At 38.8% G+C, this 12,820-nt stretch overlaps 1 pseudogene; it reads left to right on the forward strand.

Moving 5' to 3' along the window:
• Positions 1-2,541: 2,541 nt before the first annotated feature.
• Positions 2,542-12,607, forward strand: LOC119625913 (zinc finger protein 705D-like; annotated as a pseudogene).
• The last annotated feature ends 213 nt before the right edge of the window (positions 12,608-12,820 follow it).

A 12,820-nucleotide genomic window follows, 5' to 3' on the forward strand; every position in this document is an offset into this window, starting at 1 on the left:
CCTTGCCCTGGCTGGTTCAGCCCTAGGCCCAGCCCACAAAACCAGTCTTCCCTTACAGGCCTCCAGACCTTTGAAGGGAGGGGCTGCCACCAGCCAAGGACTCTGAAATGCCTTTCAGGCTCTTTCTTCATTGTCTTCTATTAGCATCTGCTTTCCTTTTAGTTATGCAAATGTCTTCAGCCTGCTTGAATTTCAGAGGATACCAAAGGCCTTAAAAGTACCATATGACCCCTAACACTTCCTGACTTCATTTCTGCAATGTATTTTAATTTTTTACATCATCATGAATATTGAAACTTTTTATATCTATTCACTTTCCATTCGTTTTCAAGTCCAGTTTACTTCCAAATAATTTTAGAATATAGAGTCTCCATAAGACTCTAGTTTGTCTGGTTTCTTGCTGTACCCCATGACTGCGAATGCTTTCTAGTACATATAATACACTCAAAAGTACTTACAAGGCTGCATGCGGTGGCCCACACCTGTAATTTCAGCACTTTGGGAGGCCGAGGTGGGCGGATCACGAGGTCAGGAGATCGAGACCAACCCGGCTAACATGTGTGAAACCCCGTCTCTACTGAAAAAAAAAAAAAAAAAAAATAGCCGGACGTGGTATCGGGCGCCTGTAGTCCCAACTACTCGGGAGGCTGAGGCAGGAGAACGGCGTGAACCCGGGAGGCGGAGCTTGCAGAGAGCTGAGATCGTACTACTACTGCGCTCTAGCCTGGGCGACAGAGCAAGACTCCATCTCAAAAAAAAAAAAAAGTACTTATCAATGAAAAAAGGAATGAATCTTCCTATTTTTCCTTCAAAATAGCCTTAACTCTTTGGTTTCCAAGTTGATGTGGGGTTTTTAGTACTTGTCTCAAAAATCCAATCAAATTGACCCTGGTGTGTCTCCAGAATGAAGTTTTGATGAGGTTCAGTATCTGTGCAATCAGGGGGTGTCTCTTGGAATGTAGTGCTGATTAGGTTTATCAATTGTTTTTTCCTATATAAGGGGAAGCCAATCAGAGGATGCGTTTTCCCAGAGAAGGAGCATCAGAAGAGTTTAAGACCTTGGGGGAAGAGAGTCTTGCTGCTTGCTTGTGGGACTTGCCTTGGAAGGTAGATAAGTTCACAGCATCCTCCAATTTTTTATTTTTGGTGAGTTCTCCAAGCACTGAGATGTGAACTGGTCTCATTCCCTTACAATGATACTGTTACCAGTAGAAGAGATTCGAGTTACTGGCAGCATATCTGCATGGGTCCATAAGCAACTTCAGTCCTTGCTTCCTCAGAAGAAAGAATTCGACTGAGGGGCATACAGCGGAAAAAGAGACTAAGTTTCAGAGCAGGAGTGGAAGTTTATTTAAAAAGGCTTTAGAACAGAAAGGAAAGGATAATTCTCTTGGAAGAGACCCAAGTGGATGCCTGAAGGTCCAAGAGAGAAAAGAGAAGGGCCTTTTACCTTGATCCTGGGATGGGCTTGCGTCTTTCCCATGATTCTTCCTTTAGGGAGAGTTTCTGGCATGCACAGTGCTTTCCTTACCCTTTGGAATTGAGCATGCCCGGTGTGTTTAGGGAGTTATATGCATGTCCATCTGAGGCTTTCTTTCCTTTTCCAGCGGAGTGTGTCCCCGGAAGATTATACTTTGTCATTTTTGTCTCTTAACATGAATGCCCAAGAAGTTGCTTCTTCCTGGAGTCTGCATTTAATTAACATTTTTGATGTTAACAGGTGTAGACCACCATGAAATGGCCTCTCTCTGGTGCTGCCTAATTATCATTTTTAGAGAGGCAAAGTGATCATTAACAGACCATCACCTGACATTTCTAGTGGGTAGGGGAAGAGCCCTCTCCTGCCCTGCTCCTGCTCTTCTACCTGTAACAAGACAAGCCTTGAATATCATCAGACATGTGTCCCATCAAGGCAGCATCTCATTATTAAACTTTACTGTGTGAATTGTTCCTTCACATCCTCATATTCTGTGCTCACTATCTGTGTGCCTTGTCCATTTTTGTTTTGACCGTATCTCATTATTTTAAGTGCCTTCTCCAAGATTCTAGATCTGCATTGACCAATAGAGTAACTACTAGTCACATGTGGCTATGAACTGTAAATTAATTATAATTAAATAACTAAATGGCATATCCTTAGTAGTAATAGCCAAATTTGTGGCCAAACTAGAAATTCTGTAACTACATATGTGTGGTAGTTACTGCATTGCACAATGCAGATACAGAGAATTTCTTTCATCACAGAAAATCATGTTGGGCATGTTGGCTGCCATTTATTTTTATTTTATTTTAATTTTTTATTTCTTTGAGACAGAGTTTTGCTCTTGTTGCCCAGGCTGGAGTGCAATGGCGTGATCTCAGCTCACCGCAACCTCCGCCTCCCAGGTTCAAGTGATTCTCCTGCCTAAGCTTCCCTAGTAGCTGGGATTACAGGCATGTGTCCCCACGCCCGCCTGTTTTTTTTTTTCTTTCTATTTTTAGTAGAGACGGGGTTTCTCCATGTTGGTCAGGCTGGTCTCAAACTCCTGACCTCAAGTGATACGCCTGCCTCAGCCTCCCAAAGTGCTGGGATTGCAGGTATGAGCCATTGCGCCCGGCCTTATTTTTAAATTCTGTTTGTGTGGTTTATAGTTAAATTATTGATTTGTTTTATGTGACCACCAGAGCAGGCGCCAGAGAAAAAGCAAGTAGGCAAGGCTAAAAGAAACTGTATTAGCTAGCCAATGTGAAGGAAGAAAGGGCGAAGTTCACCGGTCTCTGGCGGTGGAGGTTCCTAGGTCTGCACAGGAGGAGGGGCCGAGGAAGCTCGCGCCGCGCGCCTGCAGGGAGTGGCTTTTCTGTCTGAGGCTTGGGAGTGGGAGGGCAATAGGTGGGACACGGGCGTGTCGGGGGTGTTCCGTAGGTGCCGCCAGGTAAGTTGCGGTTTCCTCGAGCAGACGCCATGTTGCGCCTGCGCAGTTGGTCTGTGTTTTTCCCGGGCGCGGGCTGCGTTTTCCCGTGCGCGGTGAAGTTGGTGATGAAGAACCTGGAAATGCGCCATCTTAGTCGTCTTTGTCCTCTCCCCTCGGTCAGTCAATTATATTCTGCTTCTCCATACTCATTTCCTTTCACAGATTTTCTCAGGCAATTTTAAAATTTCATTCATTTACCTTCTTGAGGAACGTACTTAGATCATTTTTTAAAAATACTGTACAGCAAATAATTTTTCCACGGATATTGTTTTAGCTTTATTGTGTTGGTACTTTTACATACTATATTCAGGTATTACTATTTTTCATAACTTACTTTAAAAATTGTGCCAATTTTATTTAAAAGAGATTTCTCCCTTGATTTTCAGAGGTCAGATTGTGTCTTCCATTGCTGTTATTTTAGTTTAATTTTAATTTATTATATGTAAATATGTTGCATATTCCTTTTTAAAAATGTGAGATTTTTTCTCTTTCTTGTTACACAAACTTTGTATACAGTGTTCATTATGCACTTTAAAAATAAATATTTTGTTTCAGGGCATGGTGCTTTCACACATGCAACCTTAGAATAATTTTAAATTCCATTCCACTTTCACCATTCCTGAACTGCTTTGAATATATTGGATGTTGGAAGCCATGAGAGGTTTTGACTTGCATCCAGTCAAGATAATAGAATTTTCCATTTATAGTGTAATCTGATATATATTCATTTTGATTTCATACTTTTAAAAAAATCTATTCTCTTTTACTCTGTGGTGATCTTTGCTTTTGTATTTGTGCATTGCTAGAATGTCGGCTGCTGTTTCCCTAGCACCTGAGATGTTACTCAACACTGTATAGTGCTGGTGTTGAGAATTGAGAGAATCTACTAAATAATAGCACTTTTCGAGACCGCTGTTCTGAATTAAAAGGAAGGGAAAGGACAGGCAAAAGAATATAGACATCAGCTATTTTTACTGAAGATCTGTTGGAGAACATGGTTTTGGTGTCCAGGAACTTGAGACCTAATACTGCATTCCTAATACTTCACTAAGGTGTGCCTAAATAGCCCTGAAAGGGCGAGGAAGTCACAAGTCAGCCTCTTAATTGTTATGGGTGTCCTTAAAATATTAAGGGAATATTGAGGATGCAGAATGGCTCCTTCCTCATGACTTTTTAAGAGATCTGGGCCGGGCGCTGTGGCTCACGCCTGTAATCCCAGCACTTTGAGAGGCTGAGGCGGGTGGATTACCTGAGGTCAGGAGTTCCAGACCAGTCTGACCAAAATGGAGAAACCCCGTCTCGACTGAAAATACAAAATTAGCCAAGCGTGGTGGTGTATGCCTGTCATCCTAGCTACTTGGAAGGCTGAGGCAGGAGAATAGCTTGAACCTGGGAGGTGGAGGTTGCAGTGAGCTGAGATTTCACCATTGCACTCCAGCCTGGGCAACAAAAGCGAAACTCTGTCAAAAAACAAAAAAGGAGAGAGAGAGAGAGAGATCCGGAGGGAGATACTAAGCTGTGCAGACTCTCACCTTGAAGTCACCAAATACGTAAGTTGTTATTCCTGCTCTGGTGAGAAGTTTGTCAATGCATTTTTTCCATGAATTAATGAAAATTTAAACCCATAATGTAAGTTTAAAAAAATTTATCCTAAAGATTGCTTGTGTAGGTATGTGTTTTGAAATATATTTAATCTCTATATCTTGAAATAGTTTTTATAGGTTCCACACAAGGGTCCATTAGGAAATAAGTGTGCTTTAATTTTCTTATAATATTTGTCCTTTTTTGTCCCTGGCACAGTCTGTATATGACCATTTAAATTACTTTTAGTTCATGTTTGGGTTATAATCACACACAAATATTCTCTAAGGTCCAAATCTTATTTTGATATTCGAGGAAGAGTTTACATGGTAATAATAGTAAGGGTTACAGCTGGTTTCACTGAAGCTTTGTAGGCATTCTCTAATACCTTAGTGTTTTGAAGAAATATCTGTTCTGCTTGAATTATAGACTACATAATACATGTACTGTCAGGTACATTCATGGAAGGGACAGGCAGATGGAGTCATATGTTACTGGAGTCTTGATGAACAGATGTAGGAAATAGTCCAAGGAATAAGAAAAAAGTTGATATTGAAAAGTGCTTGTTGAAGTCTGTAAATGTGTATTAAAATGTGTCAGTAAAAATAGACACAGTGAAGTTTGGGAACTGGGGTCTGAATCCTGGAGTCCCCAGAATCATAGAGAACCTTGATTAGGGGAGTAATTTTGTAAAAAAAACCCAGAAGAGGCAGTGACAAGGCAGAATAGAATTAAAAGTATTTCTGTGTCATTTTCTAGTTTTGTAATTTTGTCATATTTGTCAAACTCTGTTGATTATTTATTAAACCGGTAAACTACAATCAGCAGGGTTATTATAAGGGTTAAATAAGGAAATTTATGTATATCTGTAAGCACAATGTCACAATTAATACAAAGTTACCCTTGTTATTTTTCCTGGACTTCATGTACAAATGGGTCAGTTAATTTTTTGTTATGACACATAATTATCATTTGTACATAAAATATATTTAATTATTTTTGTATTTTTAGCAGGGAAATAATACAAACATGTTTTCCCCCATCTCAAACACATGAGTTCATATAAACATATCCATCTATATACCTACATATCTATGTATGAATATACATATGAACATCAGTATTTCTCAGCAAATATATATCATGATAATCAGAGATATTGCAACTAACAAAGACTAATATAAACCATGATTGCAAAAATTTTAGATACCACCTTAGTAAAATATCAGATTGAGCTGCTAAATTTCTCTCAGCCCTAAGTCATTTTGTATTTTCTGAGCATCCCAGAGGATTGTGACTGTATACACAGGACAGAAACACCATGACCCAGGGCACTGCTGCGAATTTCTGATGCAGGGGATTTTAAGGGCTAGATAAGCGGGATGGGAGTGTTGACCCTCCAAGTGAAATAAATTCCTGAATTGATTATCCCCATCCTAAAACAGATTTTTTTTTTTTTTTTTTTTTTTTTGTGATAGAGAGTCTTGCTCTGTCACCCTTGCTGGAGTGCAGTGTTAGGATCTCGGCGCACTGTAATTGCCTCCTGAGTTCAAGCAATTCTCCTGCTTCAGCCTCGTGAGTAGCTGGGATTACAGGCAAGCACCACCATGCCCAGCTAATTTGTGTATTTTTAGTAGAAATGGGGTTTTGCCATTTTGGCCAGGCTGGTCTCGAACTCCTGACCTCAGGTGATCCACCTGCCTTGGCCTCCTAAAGTGCTGGGATTACAGGCGAGAGCAACTGCACTTGACCCTAAAACAGATTCTTACTTGATTGATTTCCGAGTTCCAAGGGGAAATGCAAAAGTCGAAATTGAGAGAAAGTAAAAGTGGAGTAAGGCTTCAGAAGGCTGTGATTGGTGTTGGAGAAACATTGCTAGGGCATAAAGCTGGGATAATAAAATCTGAGAAATCCCACAGTGTTTATCTACAGGTAGAAATCATATTCCACATGTGGGCGGAGTCAGGGATCCCTTTGTTTTAAAATCCGTGAGGGAATTGAATATCTGGACTTGTGTCAATTAACATACAAAACTCAGTGCTTTTGATGTTCTCATTCACAAGATATCTGTGTTCCTTCTTTGTCAGAAACCATAGTCATAGGCTTCCTAATTTTGACCGTGGGAAAAGAGGAGAGGCCTCTGCGTGTTTGTGTCTGTTGGTCAGGCTGTGGTGCAGGGGGTGTCATCCTTCAGTGAAGGTCTGGCTTTTCATCACAGGTTGGTCTGAAAATTATGTACAAGGCTGGTGTCTCACGTGTTCTCTCTCCAACCTCAGCTTTTTTTAGTGCCTGAAGTGTCTGCAAGTGGAAATCCCGAAGAAGACAGAGAGAAACTGAGTTCTTGACAATGCATTCACTAGTGAGTAGGGGATGCCTCTTTCTACTGAAATTATACCCATATTGCTGGCAAATGGGCAGTTTTCTCCAGTTTGCATGGGTGTTTCATTTTTATTCTTTTTTTTTGTTTGTTTTTATGATGCAAAATCCACCCAGCCTGGGTGTTCCAAATGCAATCAGGAGACTTTCAGGTATCTGGCCTCCAATTAAGTTTTCTCAGGACTCTAGGTTGGGTATCATGTGTCAAAGATTCCTAAATTATCAATATAATTTCTAATATTACACTACTTTATTCCAGCCCCTATGCAGGCTATTTACAAAAAAAGACATGAGAGATCTCATTTATGTATTTCTTTTTCTTCCATCCATCCTGTAACCTCATAGGGAAATAATTGACCCATTAACTGTCCCGTTGGCTGAAATAGACTTAGGATTGTGATGAATGCAGGCAATAGAGATGCGTGAAGAACAGAAGATCACAGCCCAATAATGAGGCTGATGTTCTAGGAGCTGAGTTCAATAAATCCCGTGTGATAGGCCTTGGGCAAGAGCTGCACAGTGTTGAGGAAGAAGGAGAGTTTGATAAAATATGTTTATGCTTTTAAAAACTTTGCAAAAGGACAACTAAAGAAGTCATTATTATTCTTATCCCCATTCATTTTACCTTTTGATAATTAACCTTTTTGCCTTCTGGTAACTGAAAGTAACATATAAGAAATACAATTACTTAACTATGGTTGCACACTAAGGAGAAGGAATATTGTAGATATAGTACAATTTAGGGTTCTGTGGAAATGCTGTATAAGGGCTGGTTAGAAAAAAACAAAACCGTAAAGAGGCCTTTTTATCCTTGAACAAGCCAAGTGACAAGGTAAAGTTAAAAGAGAGGCAGTGATAACTGATGTTTGGATTGCCCAGAGAAAGTTGAGAACAGGAGGCTTCATATGACAGGAATCATCAGACTAAGACTTCCTCAGTATAGCAGCCTCAGCGGTCTTGTCTTGTGCGGCTGGACTGTCTTTAAGCCTTGTCATGAACACCTGAATTACATAACATTAGAGTGACTATATGTATGAATTGAATCCTATATTCTGCGTAAAACTTGTTCAGTTCTGAAGAATGCTGGAGTCTGGTTCATCACTTTCTAACTTTTTAATGAATAAGGGACCAATGACCTGTATTTAATAAATATTTGCTAGATAGGAAACATGTTTTCTATTACTTCTTTAGATTATTCAAAACACATAATAGGTCTTTTAACCATTTGATTGGTGAAAAACCTGTGGTTTATCTAGAGAAATAATTCATTTAATCACGGTCATGTTTAAAAAGTAGTAAATCATGGTTATTTGCCTTGTGACAAATCTGTAATTTACTTGAAATTCATGGTAAATTTGTTTTATTTATGAAGGTTCAAGTGAAAATTTTATAATCAGTTATGTACAGGTGATTAACACATTACTGAAAAATATCTGGGCTATATTATGCCACATCTCATGCGATATTTCTTCATAGGAAAGTTTAATGGATTAAGAGTGGGTATGTCTGTGAGTGAATCTGAAAGGCAGATACCAGCTTAGTATTGAGAATGAACTGGCTGGAACCTAAAACACTGAGTGTTCTGCATACCCAGCTCCTACCTATGTCATCTCAGCCTTCCTCCTCTGGACATTAAAAGGGATTCTCTGTCTAAACTAAAATGTCTGTGATGTTTTAGAACAAAGTGACTTTTGAAGATGTAGCTATTGACTTCACCCAGGAAGAGTGGGCCATGATGGACACATCCAAGAGAAAGTTGTACAGAGAGATAATGCTGGCAAACATCAGTCACCTGGTATCCCTCGGTGAGTCCCTCAACATTCACATACGTATGTAGACACACATTGACTCATTCATTCAATAAGTGTTGGAACAGCTTCCCCATATCTCACTCTAATCTCCTCTGATTCACAGATCTTATCTGAAAAAAGTTTGAGCTCTCTAAATCTGTCTGAAAGAAATATCTTTATTTTATTTTATTTTATTTCATTTTATTTAGTTTGTCACTCAATTACAATGTAATCTTGACAAGGATTTCATGGTTTCCTTGGTACTCAGTCTCTAATACTCAGAACACACCTGGGAACTTAATGAATATTTTCAATGTATTAAATTAAATATTTTCTAAATAACTCTTCTGCTTTAGTCGCTATGCTTTGGCTGAGACCAATTAGTAAAAACAATAGCAATATCTTTTCTGTATAGAACACCAATTATTTTTGTAAATCGAATGTTTTTTTTTGTTCTGCATGAGAATAATAATAAACATACTGTGCAGAGGTTTGATTAATCTCTTTCTGAAAAGACTGTGTATTACGCATTGTGTCTTGGAACTTAGGCATGGACTCAGCATTCATAGGTCCTGACTGTTTTAAATTTTCTTTTCCTGATGGACCTTTCGTTTGGATTTATTTTCTAGTCTCACGTTGGGTCAGAAAAATCCTGGGGAGTTTTCTGTGTTCTAGGTCTTGTGGCCTGAGCTGACCTTCACTGTTTTTATTCTTCCTCGGTGGCCTGCCTTACAGTTGGTGATAATGCACATTTATTGACAGTGAACTCAAAACACATGTACTGTTTCCACTAACAGGGTACAGATAAGCAAATCCTATATAACTTTGCAGCTGGAGCAAGGAAAAGAGCTCTGGCGGGAAGGAAGAGAATCTCTGCAAGGCCAGAATCTGGGTAAGCAACAGGGTCCTGTGCTCTAATAGGAGGAGGTGCTTTGTCAATGAATAATATCAGTCAAATATTAATTAGCGGATTTATCAAATGAGTGGTAATTTCTAAAATGTAGGTTAAGCTACTGGAGCAGAATTCCTTAGATGTTATTATCATTTTGTTCATATGTCAGATGCTACTCTTGTGTCCTCTTGCCTTTTCTTTTACTTTCGGGAAAAGGATAATTCATGTACTTGTTGGGGTTAAACTGTCACATGCTGCCTCTTTTCCCGATACCCCTGTGAAGACATCTCCATTTTAACTCTTTTCACATTTTAATTGTAAAACCCTTTTCTAATTGCTGACGCTGTACAATCTGTTTCTTCTATTGAAGGATTTTCTTCATTTGACACATTTGTCACAGCTAAGTGTTAATTTTTGAAAAAAATAAACTGGCCTTGGGGTTTTTCAATTACCATAATACCAAGGTAACAATTTATTTTTCAATTATTTCAGACAAGGAAAGTGCCCTTAAGAAAAAACACACGATATCCATGCATCCTATCAGAAAAGACACATCCACCGTTATGTCAATGGTGAGTTTTATAGCTGTGTACACCAGTCATCTAAGTTAAACACCTGGTAATGGGTTAAGTTAGTAATGACGCACAGTCACCTGAGTGTAATTAGGCTGGCATTAAGTGCTTTCTAAGCAAAAGAAAATTTGATACTTTGAATTCAATGAATAAAGTGACCTGTGCTCTAAACCATAACATGAGATCTTTAAAATAGAACAAGTGCATAGACATTGCTTATGCTCAGACTTTGAAAGATATTGATATCATCACAATTAATGGAAAAGCTCTGCAGTTGGGATCATACAAAAGAGAAAATATCTGTGTCTGCAGGAGATAACGTGTATGCAAGTGTCAATCGAGAAAAATGACGAGACAAGTCTCAATCATTTTAGGAAATTTATTTGCCAGAGTTAAGGACATGCACCTGGGGGACAGGTGTATACCTTTCTCCAAAGATGATTTTCTCTAAATTTAAAGGGGGAAAGGGTGGGATATTGAGAAGTACACAATTTTCATGCAAAAGGTGGGTAGAAAAAAATAGTAATTCGTGCATTTTTCTGGCTCAGTGAATCTGGATTTTTTTACATAAGATGACATAAACAAATGAGGCAGAGGAATAATGCAGGAGAGCTGCATTTTATATAAGACAACATAGGCAAAATTGGGCAGGGAAACAATCGGATATGCATTTGTGTCTGGTGAACTGGGGATGACTGCGCCTGTAAAGACAAGCTATCAGTTTGCATTGCCATGGTGTAACTTTAACAGCTCATGAGGAATTTCCTTGTGGGCAAAATATGGGGGAGGCATGTAGCTTTTCATCTTGTAGCCATATTATTTAGGAACCAGAAGAGGGAGGCAGGTTTGTGTGACCCTGTTCTCAGCTTGATTTTTCCCTTTGGTTCAATGAGTTTGGGGTGCCAAAATTTAATTTCCTTTCACACAAGTAACACTGGAAAGATTACAACTGGGCTCTACCACTGAATGGTTGGTCTAGGATTCAAAGGTGGTGAAATGAATGTATAGATGTATGTTGGTAAATCATTAAGAGCTTTTAATCTTTGTCCCTAAAGGAGAACTCTCTCATTCTGGAGGATCCCTTTGAATGTAATGATTTGGGAGAAGATTGCACCCACAGTTCCACAATGACTCAGTGTTTGTTAACTCAGAGTGGAAAGAAACCCTACGTCAGCAAACAGTGTGGAAAATCCCTTAGTAATCAGTTCTCCCCTAAACCACATAAACAAATTCATACTAAAGGTAAATCATATCAATGTAATATATGTGAAAAGGTCTATACTAATTGTTTTCACCTTAGATGGCACAAGATGACTCACACTGGAGAGAGGCCATATGCATGTCATCTATGTGGAAAATCAACTCAGTGTTCTCACCTTAGAAGATATGAGAAAACTCACAGGGGAGAGAGACCGTATAAGTGTCATCAGTGTGGGAAAGGCTTTATTCAATCCTTTAACCTTCGAAGACATGAGAGAACTCACCTTGGATAAAAGCGTTATGAATGTGATAAAAGTGGAAAAGTCTTTAGTCAAAGCTCTGGCTTTAGAGGACACACAAGAATTCACACTGAAGAGAAACCACATACTTGTCTTCTATGTGGGAAAGCCTTCAGTCTACTGACCTTAGATGATATGAGAGAACATGCACTGGAGAAAAGCCATGTGAATGCCATTTATGTGGGAAAGCCTTCAGTCAGTGTACTAATCTTAAATAACATCAGAAAATTCACCCTGGAGAGAAAATGATAAATGTCTTCAGAACATATTCTGACTTTAGATGACATGGTGTTAGGAATGACGAATGTAAGGAATATGGAAGAGACTTCAGCTGCAGTTGTAACATCTAAACATGCCAAAGGACTCACATTTTGAAAAATTACTATAATCAACATGGACGTTACTTCGGTTACCTTTATTCTTCAGTCCTCATCAATAAATTCATATGGAAGAGAAATTGTACGACACGTATGTACCAAAGACTTGTTAGTGATCTGATCATAAATGACATGAGAGAGCTGAAACTGTCAACATAATAAACTAAAAGTCTTCAGCAACAGTTTTAATAACTTAAAACGTGTGGGACTTTCAGGTAGAGAATCTCTAGCTCTGCGTTCAGTGTGAAAATGTTTTTATGTGCAATTTGTTGTCAAATAACGTAAGAAAACTTTACTTGGATGAACCCTTTATTTGTATTTTCTGTGAATAAACATTCAGCCAAGCACTAGGCTTGATGTTCACAAGAAAACACAGTGATAAAATGCTGCTAAAATGGAAAATAAGAGAGGAAATCCTTTATAAGCTAAATAAGAAGGGAAAGTCTTTCCAAGGGCAATGAATTCTCTTGGAATACCAAACACTTCTTACTGGAGAAGTTATGCCTTGAAAAATCATGAGAAATCCTTTCTTCACAGAGAAACGCTTGTGGCACATGTGAGATTTCACACTGGACAAAACATGGTTAGCATCTTGAAAGGAGAAGATTCTTTAGGGGTAATTCATTTCTTATTTGACATTAAGTTTCTCACATTGAGGAGCTATCAAACTTGAAAATTACTGTGGAGAAACCTGATAGATTTCTCATCAGAAAAGTGAGTCAAGAAGGTAGACCTCTAGAAAAAACTCTTAACACATAGTTTAGCAAAATAATTCAGAAATT

The sequence above is a fragment of the Chlorocebus sabaeus genome, chromosome 13 (genome assembly GCF_047675955.1).
Source record: "Chlorocebus sabaeus isolate Y175 chromosome 13, mChlSab1.0.hap1, whole genome shotgun sequence".
Classification (NCBI taxonomy): domain Eukaryota; kingdom Metazoa; phylum Chordata; class Mammalia; order Primates; family Cercopithecidae; genus Chlorocebus; species Chlorocebus sabaeus.